This window comes from Falco punctatus (genome assembly GCF_963210335.1).
Source record: "Falco punctatus genome assembly, chromosome: 6".
Lineage (NCBI taxonomy): Eukaryota > Metazoa > Chordata > Aves > Falconiformes > Falconidae > Falco > Falco punctatus.
In genome coordinates, this window is record NC_137585.1 from 20,625,465 (window position 1) to 20,646,589 (window position 21,125).

At 36.9% G+C, this 21,125-nt stretch overlaps 1 protein-coding gene across 24 annotated transcripts in view; it reads right to left on the bottom strand.

The window, feature by feature from the left end:
* PLEKHA5 (pleckstrin homology domain containing A5) overlaps positions 1 to 21,125 on the bottom strand; it is a 169,263-nt gene that overhangs the window by 94,993 nt on the left and 53,145 nt on the right. Inside the window, exon 1 of one of the 24 annotated variants that reach the window (XM_080391765.1) lies at positions 12,993 to 20,085. The exons of the other annotated variants lie outside the window; for them this stretch is intronic. The gene's annotated coding sequence lies outside the window, so the exon portion shown is untranslated. Of the gene's footprint in view, positions 1 to 12,992; positions 20,086 to 21,125 lie in introns of those variants that run through there. 24 annotated transcript variants of the gene reach the window in all.

Sequence of the window (21,125 nt, forward strand, 5' to 3'; positions counted from 1 at the left end):
TTTGGGCACTTCTGAGGAGAGTCTGTCTCCTTTATAAAACCCATGCAGGTAATGAAAGACTGCAGTTTAGGCATTTTCCAGGATACTGCTCCTCCACCTGTATGTTTGCCTTTGGTGAACTTCAGAATGTTCCAGTCTGCTCACTTGTCCCGTTTGCCAAGGTCTCTGTGAATGACCGCCCTTCCCTTCGGCATACCAACCTCTCCTCCCAAGGGTGGTGTTATCATGGAACTTGCTGATAGTGCATTCTACCTCACCACCCAACTTGCTGATGAGTGTTAAAATAGTTTCACACCATTATCAACTCTGAGAAAGACTTCTAGTAAACAGTCCCTCATTTAAAACTTCAAACTATTGATTGGTAATCCTTAAGCCTGATGGTGCAATCAGTTTTTCTCCCACCTTTGTAGTCCAATTTTCCAGTTCACACCCCCTCATACGGATATAAGGATACTACATGAAAATACATCAAAAGCCTTGCTAAAAGTAGGTGGCTTCCACTGTTTCCCCCCCCACACCTGTAGAGATAGTCATAGAAGGTAGTCAGGTTGGTCAAGCAAGATTTTTCCTTAACACACCCATGCTGGCTGTTTCCAATTACCTTCCAATCCTTCGTAAGCCTAGAAATAGTTTATATGAGAATTTGCTCCATAACATTCCCAGGGAAAAAAGTGAAGTTGATCAGTGTTTAGGTTCCCTGGATTCTCTTTCTTACTTTTATTTTGAAAACAGTAATGTTTGCCTTTTTCCAGTCATCATGGTTCTTTACACTGATAAAAAAGTCTCACTTGACACCTGACAGCTTACTCAGCACCCTCAGATGTTTTTGTTCTTAGAATAAGAGTCCACAGCTGTTTCAAACACCAGTCAGAAAATTACTTTTAACTGAATGTCACTTTAAAAAAGAAATGTGAGGAGGAATTGGCCTTGAGGCAGCTTGTATCTGTCAAAACAAGAAAGAAGAGGTAGAACAACAAATGACCTCATAGGAAAGACATCACTGGTCCTGGTTGCAAAGAAATCCAGGTTGCTGGTATGCTCCAGGACCTACTGGCTGTCTTCTGGTATTTCAACTATATCCATGGAACTGCGGTAAATCTATGACCAAAAACACCGATGTGTTGCTCTAGCATTTCTTTAAGCTTGCTCTGCTTAGTTTAAGCTCTATATACAATGAATAAAAAAAATTAATAAATTTTGAAGTAGGAATTTTGACTGCTTGCTGTTGGCAGAACAGACAGAACAAATCTTTCCAAAGGGAAAGCCCAGCCTTGGCTTGCAACTGGAATATCTTGTTCTGCCCCAAACAAACAGGTTACAGATATGTAATAGAACCTGCATACCACATGAACATTACCAATCCAGCAACCTTGGCAGGGAAAACAAGGTCTCAACAGCATGTGGGACACTCTTGCTCAATGAATGAGATATATAAACACTGAGAATGAACCCCAAATAAGCTTGGGAATAAACAGTCATCATTTAGAGCTGTTAGTCTTTCTAGAATAACATGTTTAAAGTACCTTACATGCTTACAGCATTTGATTCTATGCATTTAAAATGAAAAGAAACAATGAAAATGAATGTTTCCTCCCTTCCAATGCTTTTAGAGGAAGGAAACTATTTCTAGATTTATTTCTGGAATACCAGGATTAAAGCAAATGTCTGGTTAAAGCAACAGCCATGCACTTATTAATTTAAAAAATTACTTACATTTCTCAACTACAGCATCTTCTATTAAAGCAAAATGCACCCCAATCCAAGTGATGTAGTCACTTAGATTGCACTCTCCTGCTAAGAAGGAGCGTGCCATTGGGCATAGCTGCAACCAATAGTTTCAGAGAATAATTGTATTGCTCTACTTAAGCTGACACCAGACTCAATCTACTCTTCATACTACTAATAACGTAAAGGGTATTTCCTTTCCTTCATTTTTCTAAAATACGTTTCATGTTTAACCCAATCCAAATTCAGAATGTAACTCTTCAGAAAAAAGCAATCATGAAACCTGATTATCTAGGACTTTTATTCACTGTAAAACAGATTTTCAAGCATGTGGCAGCTGAAGGACCCGCAGTTTCCCACAGCTCAGCACTAAGACCTGAATCTCCCTGAAGCCTGTGACAGCCTACTGCTCCCCCCCGTGGAAAAAAAAAATAATCCAGGAGGCCATTAAAAAAAGCATCACTTGCTCATACAGTACTGTTCTTGAAGGTTCTTCAAACTGAAAGCTTCTAGTACTTAGAGGAGATTTTTATTCTACAAAAAAACGAACAAACAGACCAAATCAACATTCATCTTGAACCCATATTTATGCAAAAAAAATAGTTTTAGGAACTGATAAATATGAAGTCATTGATAATGAAAAGAGATTTTAAATTGATCTATAATCCTAAAATTGGCAGCCATTTTCCCAGGTTATAATAAAAACGCAATCTTTAAACACAAAAATACTTTAGATAGTAGTATTAGTAGCAGTCCTCTGTTAAAAAAAAAAGCTCAGAGCTGCTGCCACACAGATATCACTTGCCTACTCTTATCAGTGTTCTGACGTGTCCCTTTTCAGAAGCTTCAGTAAGCTTTTAAAGTGAGCATAGTAAGAACAGTGTTCTCTGAAAGGTGAAACAAATGAGTATTTTAGAAAGTAATTCTGACATTTAGTGTAACTTGAACAGTAAAGGCATATCTAAGACATATCCTCAAACACTTACGTAAGAAGCAATCTTTTATATCCAAAGACTGCAAAGTTACGTTATTTCAAATACTTTTGGCTTATCTTACTGGTACCTTATATGCAATTTACCCTCACCTAACAACCAACTGACCTCTATTTGAAATTTATACGCTGCTTATGAAAAGTGATTTCTAATTTAAGACTCAGAAATCCCAGTTCCCTGAGAAGCCAACAGCCACGGCCAAGCATAAGGGGCACGACCTGCAGTCTAGTCGCTGCTTCAACAGAACTGCAACATTTAGCAACAGTGTAAGAGAGGCAGCCACTAAACATTAACATGTAACATTTCAAACTTTCTGATAGGTGAAATTGACCTGAAATTGACCGAAAAGCTTCCTGCAAAGCCTCATGTGCTACATTGCAGCTAAGCAAACCCTTATTAATAAGCGCCACTGTAGCTCCTTTGCTGTGGCAACCCTCTAACAAATTTGTTCTCTATTTAGTACCAAAAACCTGGAAAGACTGTTGTTTTGGTCAAGATAAGGTATTGTTTGACCTACACACACCCAGGGAAGGCTCAGCGACAAGCCAACAGATGGCACAAACCCAGATAAATCACAGGGAATGACAATGAAGCCAACATCCAATGCAGTGACCAAAGATTTAACTGGAGACTATGATCCGGTTGGATTAATGCCAAGAGATGGCCAGACAGTCTACATGGGTTCAAAAACACAATATGCAGAAGTTGAAATGGGGAACAGAGAGAACAAGAGCCTTCAAGAAAATGACAAAAGTAGGTGGATCAGACCAAGTTTACAGATGACACCAATCTGCAGGTGGGGGCTGCCACCCAGCAGGACCCTGCCAGGCCGAGGGCCCAGTGTCCCTGAGCAGGGCGAAGGCCGAGCTGAGCCGCGGGGGGACGAGCCCCGGCAGCCGCCCTGGCTGGGCCCAGCCTGGGGAGCAGCTCTGCCGAGCGGCCCCGGGGCCCGGTGGGCAGCGAGCTGGGCACCAGCCAGGCCTGCCCCGGCAGCAGGGACGGCCAGCGGCCACCCGGGCCGGGCAGTGGGGACACGGCCCAGAGCTCGCGGGGAGGGGGGATCGTCCCCTTGCACTTGTTAGGCCATGTCTGGAAGACCATGTCCCGTTTTGTTCCCCCTCAAATGAGAGAGATCGACAAACTGCCACAAGTTCAGCAGAGGGCCACCAAGATGGTCAGGGGCTGCAGCAGCGGTCCTGTGAGGAGATGCTGGGGGCGGCTTAGCCTGGGGAAGAGATGGCACTGGGGGTCCTAACAGCAGCCTGCTCGTACCTACAAGGAGAGGAGAATGAAAGCAAGCACTTCACAATGGAGCACGGGCAGAGGTTGAGAGACAACAGACATGAATGGAAACCAGAGAGGTTCAGACCACACATGAGTAAAAACTTCATCATGCAGGACAGTCAGGTGGTGGGACAGATTTCCCAGAGAGGCTGTAGAGTCTCCATCCTTGGGGGCTCTCAGGACCACACAGGATAAAATCCCTCCACAGCGTGGTCTGAGCTCAAGACTGACCCCACTTGGGGCAGGATGTTGGACAAGTGACAACCTGTGTCACAAGTGACAACCTGTGTCACTTTCAAACAGAGTAATCCCGTGATTACTTATCAGTCACCTTCAATAAGCTTAAGGAATGATACAAAAGAACCCAAGGGATTTTTTATTTCATGCACTGAATGAGGTGAGGTGAGATACTGAACCCACATTTGAAGGACTAAAACTTTACCACAAGACTTTAAACAGTGTATTTAAGAAAATAAATTATCAAATCTCACTGGTCCAAGCTGAAGCCACTGGAGGCAAGTACAAGCTAAGAAAGTTAACTGAAAAACTAATTCTTAAATTTACCAGAGGTTTTAAGCAATGCAAAAATTCTCTAACACTGATATTGAAAACAACCTACATGCTGCATTTCTTTTAAATATAACATACCTAAGTGTGCAACATTTACACAAATTCAATGTTATCTAATAGATTAGATCATTAGATCCCAAAGGATGTTACAATAAATATGGTTTAAAATGCTTCTAAAGAACTTCTAGGTTGGAGTTCTTTCACTTATTTCCAAGGATTCCTGTACCACCCCTTTACTTCTAACACAGAGAAATAATAACTTCCATTATCTTTGCATACTTTGATGTTTTTGTGTGCTATTAAGTCAAAGTCTTTGGACTGTCATAAAGCAGTTCTAGCCAGCCTTCACATCCCTCATTTATTCTGAGGAACAAAACAATGAATTGACCAACCCATCTAGAAAGTTCTGTCAATAAAAATGAATGCTAGCCACATGGAGTAATCGTGTCAAATGCTGGTATTAGCATTACTACAAGCAGCACTGAAGCCAGCAAGGCAAGGTTTACACAAGGATCAGCATCTTTTGTTACATCTACTGACAACACTGGAAATGAGTTACAGGACTACAAAGCAAGACCTATTGCTCAAGCTTGAAGCAAAGGCAGCAATGCCCACCAATTCAGGAAAGCTGAAAACCATCATGCTGAGTGGAAATTAGGTATGTTTATCAGACCAGCTGAGAAGAGGACTTAAGAGCCCAGTAGATGGGAGCAAGATTTTTTAATAATATTTTTTTAATTACTGTTATTCCTTTTTTTTTCTCCCCCTAAAGGGGAAGGTGTTTAAATGGTGGGATTAGCTGAAGCAGACAAGAAAATTACCTGGTATAAAACCACTGACTTAATGAGTTTTAAGATCTAATAGATTTCTGAATTTCCCATGCTTGCCATTCAAATGCATATTGCAGACTTTCCTTGAGGATTAGGACAATGGCGCAAGAAGCAGCTTTGTAAGAATTTTTCTCCCACTCTCTTTCAATGATTTTGAAAGTGTTCATACTTTCCCAGTGATTGCTTAGCTTCACTGGAACAGTTTCCACAAGTATGTTCCACTGAGGTACCTCAAACAAAATTGCATTAGTTATTTTGATATCTCAAAAATAATCAGGACATCAAATATTCAGTGCTCAAGACTAAGACAGCACAATTTTTTCCAACAATTATACCAAGATCCACATTTCGAACAGCTCAGCTCTGCAGAATAAGTTCTGATGATCCATATCTATTGGCTATGCAAATGAATACTGCCTGTCAGAAAACATGAATTTAACATTTTGACAGAAACAGAATTACTGGTAACCATTTTCAGAGTCACAAAGAATTTGGCACAGTCTGAAAAACCATCTAGTTAAAAGTTATAAGCTTTTTTACTCAATGTTTTTGGATTCTGTTTCTAACATAGATGACATGCTCTACCATTTTCATTTAATCATTTAAACAAAACCATGGAGGTAATAAGAGAAAAAAATACACAGTCTGGGAAGCTGAAGTTCTTTCTGGAACAGAAAGTCTAGTGCTAGAGAAACTACAACATGGTGGGGGTTAATGTAAAGTACTGGCTAAACTTGCATATACACATATGTACACACCCACACGCACTCACACTGCAGTCACTCCAACATCTCTTAGCTTCTATTCACTTGACTGCTGTGTTATTACTCTTTCATGCAGTTCTCAGACTTTGTTCCAGCTTTGCATAGATGCAATAGAGGTTTTCAGAAATTTTATGTGAAAATGGAGGAGGGGACTGCAGTCAGAATCTCTCAACATCACTTCAACACAGTTGTCAGAAGATGACATGTTGCTGCTTTAATAGATGTGTCACTATAACAAAAAAAAAAGAAATTAAATAAATCTAATTCTGTTGAAGTCCCACGCTGTTTAATATATTTAATAGTTCTGTTTAAATAAAATCTACACTGTTCTTACTTGATTTCAACACAGACATGTTAATGAAATAAAACCCCACATCTAGTGGGTCAAATTATCAATCTCAATATATCCTGCAAACAAGAATCATTACAGGACAGAAAAAGGGCAAGGATACCTTAGTGATCATGGTCCCAAACTGATGAAGTACGGACCTTAAACTTAGTATGTTACAGGGCAGTGGCATGTTAAGATACCAGAATGGGCTGTGAGTGATCTGGAATTTCTAGATGAGATAATGCAAAGCTGGTAGCTAAAATCTCAAAAACAGTCCAACCTCCTGAACAAAATGTTTCTCTGGGGCTATTTGGCTTTCCTCCCTATGGGGCCAAGTGAAGCTCTGCCCTGACATGCATTTCAGTACCTGAGGTATTTCACTGACAGTTATTCAGGGATCACAACATCAAGTTAATTGCATCAGGGATATGCCCTTTGGCTTTACTTTCTGCTTCATTAAACTTTCTATGCAACCTTGGTTAATTAAACCTCTGTTTCCAGTTCCAATTTGTACTATCATGATATATACTCCTCATCATTAAAGCAACTAAATACAACTGAAATAGTGAGATCCTAATGCTGTAATGGAAGGTTGTGGGGAACGTTCTCAACTTACTCTGATCATTAAGGCTGTCAGAAATCAAACTGAGCCTCAACCTATCAAGTACCAGTCTTAAAAATCAAACTCACTAGGTCTAGAAAACAGTTAAGAAAGGTCTTAACTGCTTTCCAAAGGGCTCAAGTAAGCTATTCAGTAGCTGGTTTTCCTCCTTCTTGACCAATGAAGATCTGTAATGAGCTACATCTTACAGATATTTCTGCAAGATACAGCTTAGGATATAATTTTAAGGACCTGGTGAAATTCCACCAGTCACAACTATTTCCTTTGATTCACACGACCTCCTCTTTCCCTCATCCTCTGTGCAAATCCTGCCTCCCACTGGCATTGCTGTGATCCACTGAGCAGCAGCCAGACTATACCAGACAGGTAACTGAAGCCGCCTCTGCAGGAAACACATTATAGCTACAATCATGCTGTACTTTGAGATACTTTCAAAGGCAGCACTAAAGTACTTATTTTGACAGCCTCAGCATGAGGGCTACTAAAGATATCTGTCTTCTCTTTGCTCATAGAGAAAACAAAAGTACTGGGCAGTGTGGGATGAAACAGATGGCATTACAGAAAATGGCATTGTTTAAGTCATGCCTTTTCATTCTTTGCTAGGGTACAACAACTTTGACACCTTAGTGTATTTTCTCCAGAAGGGAAAAAAAAAATTAATACTACTTCTCAGAACAGTGTAAAAACAAATTAAAAAAATCTATTTAAGATTTGCCAGGTAAGATACACTGTCTTGCCTCAGACAAATTTCTATTTGGTACAAGTGCTCAAAATTGTACTGATCTCCTGGTTTTTAATGACAGTTCTGAAAATGTTTTCTCATTTCTTCATTCTCAGAACATTTTTCCCTCAAAAACCTCCATCATATGCTGAACACCTCCTTTAATTAAATCATGGGTCACAGTTAATATGGCCTAAAAAAAAAAAAAAAAAAAGGAAACCTCTGTAAGAAGACTCCATAGCAAATATTGTTCTATCAACAGCTTGAATGTCATTCCACTAAGTGTTTTTTTCACTTATTTTTTTTCACCAAACACCATGTTTTCACTGATTAAAAAGTCTTTATTTAAATGCAAATGACAGATTATCTACCAACATAGTTATATTATGATGCCTATGTAATTCCTTAGAAAAAACCCACACACATTATTATATATAAAGCCAAAAGTTACAATGGAAGCATCTGAAATATAAATGCAGATGGATTTGTGAATAAACTTTAAAACACTGAAATACTATTAGTCATTTCTATACAAATGGGAAACTACAGAACATCGAATCCTTTTGGTGTTTGAAGTTTTGGACAAGAACATAAAACATGAACTGCATACAAGCCCTTTCAAATGTCCTGCAGTATATAAAAATTAACTTTTAATTCAATGGTCACGCTTTGGAAGAATATCAGTTTGTGACTAGCTTACAAACAAGTAAATCACTGTATGGCATGCACCTCCATTAAATTCAGATTAGCTTTAAGATGACACAATTCAATTCTAGTTTTCTTAAAGCCACTGAGATGTTTAAATACCATTCTATTGTCTCCCTACCACAGTATTTAAGTATGCATAAGACCAAATATCCTAAAAATATTTCAAATGTTGATGTACTCTAGAGCATAAAACAGTATCCCAGGTTCTCTTAAAAAATACGGATGCATGTATACACATAAGGCAAGTGATGTTGTACTGTGCTGAAAACTCAAGGAAAAAATTAAAACTTACATACTATTTTGAGAAACGTTCCTGTACTTCCCCGCCCCCCCCCCCCCCCGTCCTTTTTTTTTTTGTTTGTTTGTTTGTTTTTTATTTTTGCCCTTTTCTCTTCCCTGTGCTTTTTTTGAGGACTGGAAAGTCTGACCCACAAAAAGGACTATTTTACTCTTGGTCGTCTTTTAGGAAATGCAAAGCTACCAGCACCTACTTTATAAAAAATACTTTTCTAAATTTTTATTGATAGATACTCCCACTAAATAGTTATTCATTATTGAATTGCAATGATCTACTGTATTTACAGCTAAAATCTACTAAAATTCATAGCATTTAATTAGACTGTATATAATACCCATTTTATACCTCAGTGCACTGAAAAAGTACAGACAGTTCTCTGCTCATTCAGCAAGGACTTGGCTAACTGTTTACATTTCTACTCTTGGTACAAAAATGCTGAAGATTTTTTAAAAATAATTTACAGCATTCTAGGTTTGCACTTTAATAAACCTGTTTCTCAACTTATACTATATACATATAGAAAGAACTAATAACGCCTTCTTTATTTTTCCATAAAATCTCAGACCTGATGCTGACATTACAGCCAATTATTTTAAATGAGTACTGGTGTGCAGTTTCTTTTTCATTTGGAAAAGTAAATTCAGATCATACTTGTGAAATGTAGTTCTGCTCCATAAAAAAAGAAACTAAAAAATGCCATTCTTCTCTTGAAAGTACCAGATTACAGCATGGTGTCTAAAATGGGTCAAGATTTGATGCAGAATGCTGACAAAGTTTTTAGACACAACCTTCAGTCTAAAATTGTGACAGGCTCTCCATCTGGCACATGAACCGAGTAGATGCAATTGTCAGCAGTAGTAAAATCTTTCATTTAGAAGCCAACATGAATGGAAAAAGACTGAGCCTCCTATGTCCAAAAAATTTTAATTGTTCAAAAAATAGTTGGCAGGCAGCTTAAGTGGTGTATATGCAAGACGTTCCTCTTCACCCCACATCCCTAACCTTCACATCCTTTTCTGATTTTTTCCTTAGTCCTGTACAAACTTTTACATGTGAAAAAACCTCAAGCAGCACAAAATTCATTTAAACATTATTTCAGCCGTGGTGCTTCCTCAAAATGACTAAAATCACTCATGTTCTTACAGGTATACTGCTTTCCTAGTGAAAAAGCACCACAAGTCAGTAACTTTTTATTCATGTGGAAAACAGAATAAATTTTTTATCTTCTTCAAAAAATAATAGAAGAAGGTGCATTACATGCCTCATATTGCCAGTCACATCAATGGGCACCCTCAGAGATCCTTCCAGAGACCTACCCAGAATTTCTGAAAATCTGAAAGGTAGGTCTACATTGCAGAGTGGTAAGAACTTAAACTTTACACTCTGGTATTTTATTGCAAGTTACAATATGTTGATCCCCAATAAAATAAAATCCTAATGATGACTGGCCTGTGTACAATGACTGAATCATATCATTCTTTGAAACAGAATTAAATATTTTTTCATTTTAATTCTCTATTCAGTGTAATTTAAACACATTTGGGAAAAGCTTGTACAACCAGCAGCCCTTACGCACATTCACCCTCCCTGCACATCTTCTCTGTGTGTGTATATATATATACACATAAATAAAGAAATCAACAAAACTAACACCATAAAATTACAGTAAAACAAAAGGTAATATATAGGTGTCAGGCTCTCTAAGATCTCAAATTCATCTAGTTATGTACAATCACCATTATGATTACAAACACAAGGCAATTTTTTGTGCATGCTACCCATGACAAAATGTGGACTTATATGCTACATAAAATGGGTACAGACAAGAGCAGCACTGCAGGGTAGACAGCATCTTGCCTGTAAAACTTCAATTAACCTTTGTAACTATAATATAAGAATTCCTCTTTGGAAAACTAACAAGAGTAAGCACTTCAAAGGAAAGGATAAACATTATTCTGAAGATTAAAATAAACAAGATCAAGGTTGTAAAAATAACTTAATTTGATATATTTAACTTCTGTTTTCCCTGAGTAACAATTGTTCCCTTATAAAACCTGCAAAATACAACTTTTTATAATCTTAAGTTATTTCAAAGGGGTATCTCAGGAAAATCACACCAAGGTCAAAATTTCTTCATCAGTCCAAACCAGAAATCTCACATTTTTGCATGCTCACACTGATACGGGAACACTGCCAAAACAGCTAAATGCTACTTGCTTTACACACGTTCACCTTCTACAATTCTGTTCCTCTTTATACTGCCATTCCCATTACCTGCTCTGCAAGTCTTTACCTTTCTCATCTCTTTGTTCCCTTCCTAAAAGGTGTTAAGTTTTCTAGGTTTGCTGTTCATCTGGAAGCTGTCCTATGGCAAATCTGTGCAGCTTTATAGCATTTTCCAGATTTCCAAGACACCCAGCTCACGGCACCTGAAAGCACCACCACTATGAAATGACATATTCTAGTTAAAAGAGCAAAAACTTAGTATTAGAAATAACATGCTTTGAAGATAACAAGTCAGAACAGTAATATATTTTGCACGACACAGGTTTGCAGTTACCCCTCACTGTCTCTCATCAGTTGTCAGGGCCATGTGCTAGAACCCTGTTTTGGCAGCCAAAGTGCAGGTTTTCTGATGGGTTATGACAGGCTTTGCCACAGAAAGGCCTCAATTAAATGCATTATCCTCAGACTTTAACAAAAATCTCATCTATTACACCCATTTAGATCATTCCCCGAGAACCCTGTGTCAGGGGATCAAGCAAACTACTGCTCAAGTACTCAAGATTCACACACACCACTCTCCATCCAGCCCCCTACCAGCTTCAACTGTCAAGGCAATGAAAAAGCTTAAGGTTTTATTGATTTTACTCCAAAGAATCAGGTCAGTCGGAATCATAACAGGGGTTATACGTTCAGCAAGAATCTCTTTTATCAGGCACAGTGAATTCACTGACAAGCAGTTTATCCCATTGTAATGCAAATCTTTTATCCAGAGGACTATTTAAAGTACATGTGCACAATCACAACAGGATAAAGAGTACCTGCTTGTAAAAACAAGCAACAATCCCAATCCAAAAAATCTATGTGACTGTATTATAATTAAGAGCTCCAACCTCAATCCAGCAACAAATTGTATTCTAGGAAGTATTTAGTATGTCACAAGTTAAACTTTAAAACACACAAGTTCAACCATGATATTAAATCGTCTTTATTCACTGGGAGATAAGTGTAATTAGGAACCAACTTTTTTCTTGGGGGGTGGTGGTGGTGACAGATTTTATCAATTCACTCACTGCTTTTTACAATCCCAGTTTAGATGTTTTAAAAATACATTGTCAACTGAGTTTTTGCTACAAGCTAAATGCATTGCATTAAAGAATTTAAAAGTCATATTTTGCAGATACTTTTGGAGGAAAAAAAAATTTAAACCAAGTGCAAGAACTAAGCTTTGATAATGCTTCACATCATAAATCCTGCCTTCCCACAGTTGAATAAAAGTTAATTAAATGTTAAGCTGTATCAAACATTCACTTTAGCTACTATGAAGACTATAAATTTGTTCAGAAATTCCTATTATATCCAATCTCTATATATGTAAGATCTAAGTTATAAATGATTATGCCTTTTTCTATTTCTTAGCCGGTTAAAGAAGGAAATGCATGTATATCTATCAGCAAAACTAACAGATGACAACAGTTAACTTACCCTGTTTGGCAATTTGTGTTGAAACCAAATACTGTAAATATCCTTCAGCATTGTCTTACATAAATAAAATTATATTTTGCAAGACTACTAAAACTCCCTCTAAAATATGAGATAAACCAACCAACCTAGATTTTAAACCAATTTACTAAGAACAAAGAAAATGAAAAATGACTGAGAAGTGATGGTTGAAGAACTGTTGCTATATTTAGAATAGTTAGCTAATTTATGTCAGAAGGAAAAAGATACATACACATTTTTTTGACTTCTGAGCAAAACAGCCTAGCATTCCTTTTAAAAAAGCAACTCTTCTCCAGTAAAGAAATTAATATATACGTACCATAAAGATACCATCATTAGAGAACAGAGACAAGTATGAAGCTGAGTTTTATCTGAGATATCTAAAAGGCTTTAGAAAGGAAAGAGATGAATATTGACTCACCAAAAATACTGGTGATCTAACAGCAAGGCTTGTCTCACATCAAGTTTCCAGTTCCAAGAGAAATCATATGTGCACTGATGGAAAGATGACAAAGGGCATGCTGTGCTCTCCTCTACTTCAGTAGAATGACAGCTCCACTAACAGGGAACAGAGACACACGCTGCAAAATCTGAGAGTGGGTACTTGATATGAGCATGCTCGGTATCTAATTTAAAATGGCCTGATGCTTCATCTCAGCATGAGATGGCCTACTTCCAAACAATTTCAGAACTTTAAGTCAAATGTAAAACCTTTAACTGGAATACACAAAACTGCCACCAAGCAGTATTGATTTTTCTTTTTTCTTTTTTTTTTTTTTTTTTTTAATCTGCACTGATGCACAGATAATTATTTGCATTACTTCCCCACAAGGCATCCTAAGGCTTAAACACTATCATCATGTAATTACGTTGAAACACATGATGCCACTGTAATAGACTAAAACCGATTTCAGGATAGCATATGATTTGAACACTAAGCAGTACAATTCATAAATCAGACAAAGACAACAAGTCTTTTAAATATTCTCCAAATCAATTTAAAAATTACCCTACCTGGTGACTTCTGGGCAGCTTTTTTTTTTTTTTCCCTAGGGTGGAGGAGGCAAGAAGGAGGGCTAGAGAACTGTCTAACTAGTGATCTATGTTCCAAAGCAGTTTACCTGCACTTAAAATCTTTTTATACATAAAGAAATCATTTAGATTCTTAATGAAACAATTTATTTTGATATCAAAAGCCAGGTTATTCACACATGAAAATCCTATGTCAAAGAAAACAGATATTCAAAGCCTTTCCCTTTAGAGATTATCATCTTTTAATTCACCCACAGACACAAGTAGGAAAAATCATCTGGTTTTGTTTTCTCTGTTTCACAGGCCCCTTTCCATATTTATTGTATATTAATCTTTTTTTAAATGAATACGCTACGTTCTTCCCCTGTTGTGGGAAGATAAAAGTTATGCCCCAGCATTTTTCATTTTTTAAATGCTTTCCTGCTTCTCATTCAGGCTGAAAGCAAAGCCAGGCAGGCTACTTTATAAATGCTGTGTTTTAAAAGATGCTATACAAAAACCAGCACAGCCTACTTCCTGGTCCCTACCACAGCTGGACACTAGAAATACTTAATTTGGAATAAACTACCACTGGGAAGGCATGTATCAAATCCTCTACTTCTAGTACAGCGGATAAAGGTTAATAGAATGTTTGTTAAAGCAGCAAGATATTCTTCACTAATGTCTATGAAATTAAAAAATGAGGTTTTCATATTTGTGTAAAAATGCTTGTATTTACTATGGGAATCTTCAGCTTCAGCCATAGAGATCTGAAGTCTAAAACTCAACACACTGCAGTCCTATGATTTGAAAATCTACTTTGCATGAAAACAAAATATTTACTAAGGTAATTTTAACATTCATCCTTACCCTTTCCTTTGCCTTTGAACTAACACAAAACAAGTACTTTCATGTTAGAAATTCCTTCCAGGCATAAACACAGAAGATGCACAACAGAGCTATGGCACACTTAAACCTGATTTCATAAACAAACTGAAACATCCCTTTTTATATTTCAGAGATAATACCACACCACTGTAAAAAGAAATTTATTTATAATCACCTAACACTAACTGCATTAATTTGATTTTTTATCACATAATACCTTGGTAGTTAGTTTTCTTACTCCAATACATACAAAAAAGAACCCTTGTTACATGATCTGTAACAGATTGCAAAATTCAAATTAATTCTACAGTCTACCATTAGGTGATGAAAAGTCTGCTTCTTGATAGGAAATTCAGTCTTTGCCAGCTAAATAAGTCTTTAAAGAAAAGAGAAATTAGTATTAAATCATATTCCGCATTTTTATCTGAGCTTATCTGCTCTCATCACCTAACTTTTCATCATTTCCTGTGTTACAGGAATGCTATAAAAAAAAAAAGCTCTCAACTTCTGCAGATTCAGACGGCTGAAATACAAACAATTTTAAAAATGCAAGATGGTGTTAACAGTTGCCTCCTGAGTGAGAAATTTTTTTCATCCAGGCAAGTCCGATCTAGCTTCATTCTCAAAAAAAAACCCCAAAAACGTTGAAGAAATATTAATTGTGCAAATCTGTATCTACCTAATCAGTAGTTTGTAGTTTACACATGTAACACATATAGAAGATGAAGGGGGGGGGGGGGGGGGAAAGTCATTAATAAAATCCACCAAAATTGAAGTGAATACTGTTCTCTTGTTTAAGGTTTATTTGCCTTTGCTTCCCAAAATTCCATGAAGTTGAGCAAAATAAGAATTTTATTTGAGCTAGACAAAAATTTACAAGTTCAAGAGGTCTGCTGTGAAATCAGGTTCTTGTGAGTATGTTCTCCCCCAAAAGACAGTGTTTCACAGAAAAAAACCCACCCTCTGCATTTCTTGGACATCTGCCCAACTTAGAGGAGCTTAAGGAAGTTTCAGGACAATTTTTGTTTCTTCTTTTGATGAATCTGTATTTTATGCTCTTAATGACCTACAAATAGTAACTATGATAATGAAATGCAAAAGGGCTATGAATAGCACATAAAAACAAAATACCTTGATTCCAGAATTAATGCAAACTGCTACTTGCAAAGAAGTCTCTCACTGAACTTGAAATGGGTCCTTTACAATGACATAATGTTTAGTTTCAGGAACTATACTTTTGATAAGAAAGGTCTGTAGTAACTGAGTATAAATTTGCCAATCTGCAATCTAATAAACATCTCTTGAAAGAAAAAAAAAAATGAAATCAGTATCAAAGTAGGAAAACATACCCTGTACATAGAACTTCCAGAAAATAATTATTTTTCTGAACTTGACAAAGGTGACATCAGATTAAAATTAAACTTCAGACCTGGAAGCTGAAATATTTTTCTAAAGTTTCTGCATTGATATCCAAACCAAAGGCCTGTTATCATACAGCACACAAACTATGCCAGACTACTACGTGTTGCTATAAAGACTGCGTTCAATGAGCCCTCAGGGAGTATTACAGCAATAGGAATAACTTCTGTGAACTCAGCACAAAGTTAGAAGACATGACAGAAAATGTTTAGTGACTGAGGTGGTGGCGGTGGTGTTAGATTTTGGGGTTTTTTTTCCCTTTTAATATATTTATCAAGAAATCAGGTGGTGAATACTTAAGATATCTTGCTCCTTTCTAACAGCTTCGTAGCAACAGTTCACACACAAACACCTTTGATCACCTGTTCTGACAGCAAAGATATCTTATTATTTTAATAAGAATGGTGTTATGCATTATGTTTAGGTTCATTTTAAATACCAATATCAAACTCACAAATATTTCAGACTGAAGTATGTTTCACTTTTAAGCTTACAACTCTCTTTTATATGGATTTTTTTTTTAAGCTGCAACTGAATCAACTGATGTTTTTAACTAAACATAATCAATTCTTCAGTAAATTATATACATCTAATTTTCACAAGACTTTCTGGCTTCCTAAGAAGATTTTCATAATCATGCATTTTTTACACAAGCTCTTTCAGCTCTCACCTTGGTTTGGCATGATCACACAAACAGCTTCCCTGGATTTGGTCTACTCTAAGTAATAACTCAAATTCCTCTTCCTAATACTAAAACATCTTCCTTTTCCATATAAAGCTCTGTTCCCCAGAAACTTGTAGCAATTTAAAATGTTTGCCACTATGTTTTTTATACCTTAACTATCAGCTAACCTATTCAAGTGTAAAGAACATTTTTCCAACAGAACCAAGAAAAAAGTGTGTATCTGGATCTAAACAACCACAAGAGAAAAACTACATACGCAGTTTAAAAGATGAGTTCTTTTGCTTTTATTTATATAACTTTTACGGTCTTGTTTCTATTCAGTTTTGCCTGTGCTACATATTTCCAGTGTGCCTACTGTGTAATATTTAAGTCTTCCTATACTACTAAGTATATTTCTCTGTGGTTTTTTTTTTTTCTCTGATGATTCTTTGCATCTTATTTGAAAATATTGTCTTGGTTTACAGCTTTCCTTTTGATCCCATGTATTGTTTTTGCTTTCTTCAACTTCCCTTTTTTTTTCCTCCCCTGTTAATCCACTTCTCAATGCCTTCAATACTGAAAACAAATTAAATAGATGTTGAATATTACTCATGAATACTAACTTCAAACAATCAGAAACAAAAATAGTTGAGAAAAATGAATACCTAAGTCTTCTGAACTTTCATTAATGCACATATCATATAGCTAAAGGCACCAGGAACTGATTACCACCAAAATCAGGATTAGGGCATGAAAATCCCATAGAAAGAGAGCATTTATTGTCTGTGGTGTTTGTTTTACTTCTGTCAATATGTATGTTTTCACAGTTTATCTGAGTACTTAAGACATTCAGAGAAGCAAGTTTCTTACTCCACTGGAGTTTAGTACTCAGCACACCTGCAGCAAATCTAAAAAGAACAGATAGTCTTCAACTATCTTGCAGGGCTTGCATAACCCACCAAAAGGGCATTACTACTACTGACTCAATGAACCTTCTCCAAAGGATGTCCTCTTCACCTCACCTCTTCATTTGAAGGCTCCATGATGGAAGACTTGACAATTACATGACATCGCATGAAAAAGCAAATGAGGAATCAAGGGATCCACAAAATACATGTACTACATCAACTGAGATTAGACCTGTATTCTACTCCTTATTAAGTTATTGCAAACCCCTGGTAAGTCTGTCTTTTTATAGTCTTTCACTCTTCATATGCCCACAATTGGATTGAATAGTCAACTGTAAGTTTGTGCACTACCATTTACAGTGTCATTTTCTTTATAAATATGGGTATACTAAATGTTACAGATACAACAGTTTGTGCTCATGCTCTTGAGTAAGTATAATGCTTATATCTGCTGTTCACAGCTTATAAAAAGCAGACTGTGAGTTGGTCTTTAATATATGACCACAGATAATACATCTGGAAAATGATATCAGACAATGTGCCAGAATATATAAAAAACTGCCACTGCTGCCTAGATTGTTAGTGTTGTTTTACAAATTTATATATATTACAGGGTACCTGAGACTAAGACCGAATCTGAACCAACCACCTTTCATAACTACAAGCTACGTATGAGCCTATCCTGATGACAAACTCTAGCTACAGAGACCGACAACCCACTACTCATCCTCTGAGTAGAGAGAATTCCCCCTCACCCATTCTTCCTAATACATTTCCTTTTCCTTTAAAAATACTCAATAGCTTTAGAAACATATTGAAGATTGACAGGAGAACAACAGCCTAACAAAGGAACTGTACTTGGTAAGGCAACTCTTGATTGTTTCTAAAATTCAACTGATTAGTGCCACTCTTTATTTTATGTCTATTTCTAGAATTGCCATTAAAAAAAAAAATCTAGTAAGTGATTCCATATATGAATATGTTTACTTCTGCTCAAAACCAACAATCTCAGAGACCCAGTCTGCATACTTAATGTCCAATGCAATTGATTTTTTTGCACATTTCTTATACTGCAAAAATCATATAAGATTTTTTTTTTTTTTAGGGCAACATCACCACAGACCTGGTCAACAGATAACAGATCATTCAATTCTATTTAGCATCAAAAAAAGCAGCATAAAATATTTTTCAGTTTGGATGTAACACAGAACGAGTGAAACAACCCATCAAACATGAATTTCTGTATAAGAAACACTGAAGCTCAGCAGCACTTTTGTGCTGCAAGCCCTATAGTTATTTTCAAATCATTATTCAGTAACTGTCAGATGGCATGAATCCTTTTTATTAACTGATAAAGCCAGAGTTAGAACTGCTGTGATCCCATCTGGAAAATATCTGAATTATCCTCTCAAACTAACCTATCAGCCAGACAAAGCTCTTTGCAAGGTTCTTAAACTAAATCTGAATCTGTTATGCATGCACTCATTAAGCTTCTTTGTATCAACAGAAGGAATTCTAAAGTAAAAATATCCTTTTGTAGAGTTATTACTTATAAAACAAATACAATCTTTTAATGAATTTAAAATTGACTATTTAGAAAAACATGCTACTCTGACAACTTGCTAACTGTGTACCTGATACAGAATTATAGACACGAGCACTGGCTTAACCAATCCGAAAGAGCACTAAGATCTCTGCCTCCTCTCCCAAGTCTCTTGATATGCAAAAATTAAGGTGATGAATTACCTGCAGTGAAATACAAGACAAACTCTTCTGCATTACAGAAAATGTAGTGTATTGCAAGGAAAATGTGTATCATTTATTTCAAAATTATTTAAAGCAAAATACAGATCAGCGTCACTAAACAGTAAGGTAAGACAAGTTTAATGAAAGAAAGAAAAATTTTGAAAGTTTTCAAATGGGAAGAAGAATATAAGGCTCAATGAAAACTCACAAGCAGGCAAGTCAAAAAGTAAATACATTGCAGGCTCTGAGGAACCACTTGCAAACGTGTAGAGGGTGGAAAAGGGTGAGGCAGACCCTCTATCTCAAGCCTAGTATAGCTCCTCTTTTAAACTTTAGAATCAGAAAGCTTTTCAACCAAAAAAAGAAATTAAACAAAGAAAAAAAATCAAGATGCCTGATAGAAGGTAAGGTTACTTCAGAAAGTTCAGCTACATCATTTTTCTGTATTTGTTTTCACCGTTGGGGATGCATTTATGGCAGCCTTGTTCACCTAATTGACTCAAGGCTGATTCTCCAATGAATTAAACTATTGGTTGAACAGGGTGAAGCAGCCAGGTAAGTGTTCTCTAACCACAGAGCTTATCTATTGTCCAAGGTATCAAAATTGCCTCATTTCCACAGAACTGGAAGGTCCCTGACCCCATGTCAAGTTTTACAAAGCTTCTAGGGTCAGCTAGAGGACTGCAGGCCAGGTAAGCCTTATGATTTGTACCAGTCAAAACAGCAAGAACTATTCTAAATGACTGAATTAACAGGTATGAAACTGTTGCAGTGAGGAAAAGTCACCACGACTTTTAAAAAGGAAAGCCATACCTCAGAGATCTACCAGATTTATTACCAGTAAATAAACTAACAACAACAAAAAACCCCACAAAAACCCAAAACAAACAAACACGCAAACAAAACCCACAACAAAACACCACCAAACAAGCAAACAAAAAAACCCAGAAAGAAGCAAACAGGCCTTTCAGCTCACAGAGAATCTGGTTTTCCTAAAAGCATCCAGTAAGGTCACTCGCTAAAGCTGCTCAAAGAAACTAAGCTGCCAGAGGGTAAGAGGGAAGGCTGTCACATAGACAACCCGGTTGTCTGGTTCAACAGGAAGGTTCGACCAGGTAACTGGTTCAAAAGAATGAAAGGATACAAATTAGTAAGACCTGCAAGGGCTTGAGCTCACATATACTCTTCGTCCTGATTTCAAAAAGGGGATGAATACAGAAGTAAAACTTTACCAGGAAGTATCTTGTACCAAGGATGCTATTCAGGATAACAGCAGCAAGGGCCCAATTGAAGAATTGCAGAGGAACTTTATAAGATCAGGAACACAAGCAGTTAAATAGCAAGTGATATTTAATAGTGGTAATGCAACATAATGGAAACAACCCCCCCCCTGTATTTTACATATTCAAAAATGGGCTCTAAGATGACCATTTCTACTACAGAACAAAACGTTTGACCTGGTCATCTCAGAGAATTCACAGAAAAATTTGTGTGTAGATTAATCCTTACACACATACTAAAAAAACCCCACACCACAAGTTCCAAAAAAATGACAAGAAGAATGACTAAAGGGTGAAGAACACTTTCCACATGTAAGGAACAAAAAGTAGTTTGACAGGCCTCAGACCAAGGGATGCAATAAAGATCCTCTTACCCCTCAGGCTTTTATGGTAAACAATGCATCACTGCACCTACACGAAACACAGGACACACCAAATGAAACTAGATGGTAGCAATGCTGCAGTATGGAGCTCCATTTAGCCGCTAAAACGACTCATGGAGAGAACCCATTGGGTGCAGTTAAATGCAAAGGTATTGCCTCTGCAAGTCACCGAACACAGACTGCGGCTGGCCAGGAATTCCTGTGCAGGTTCTCAAAAAACAAAACAGAAATCCTCATTTCTGGCCATCTCAGTTT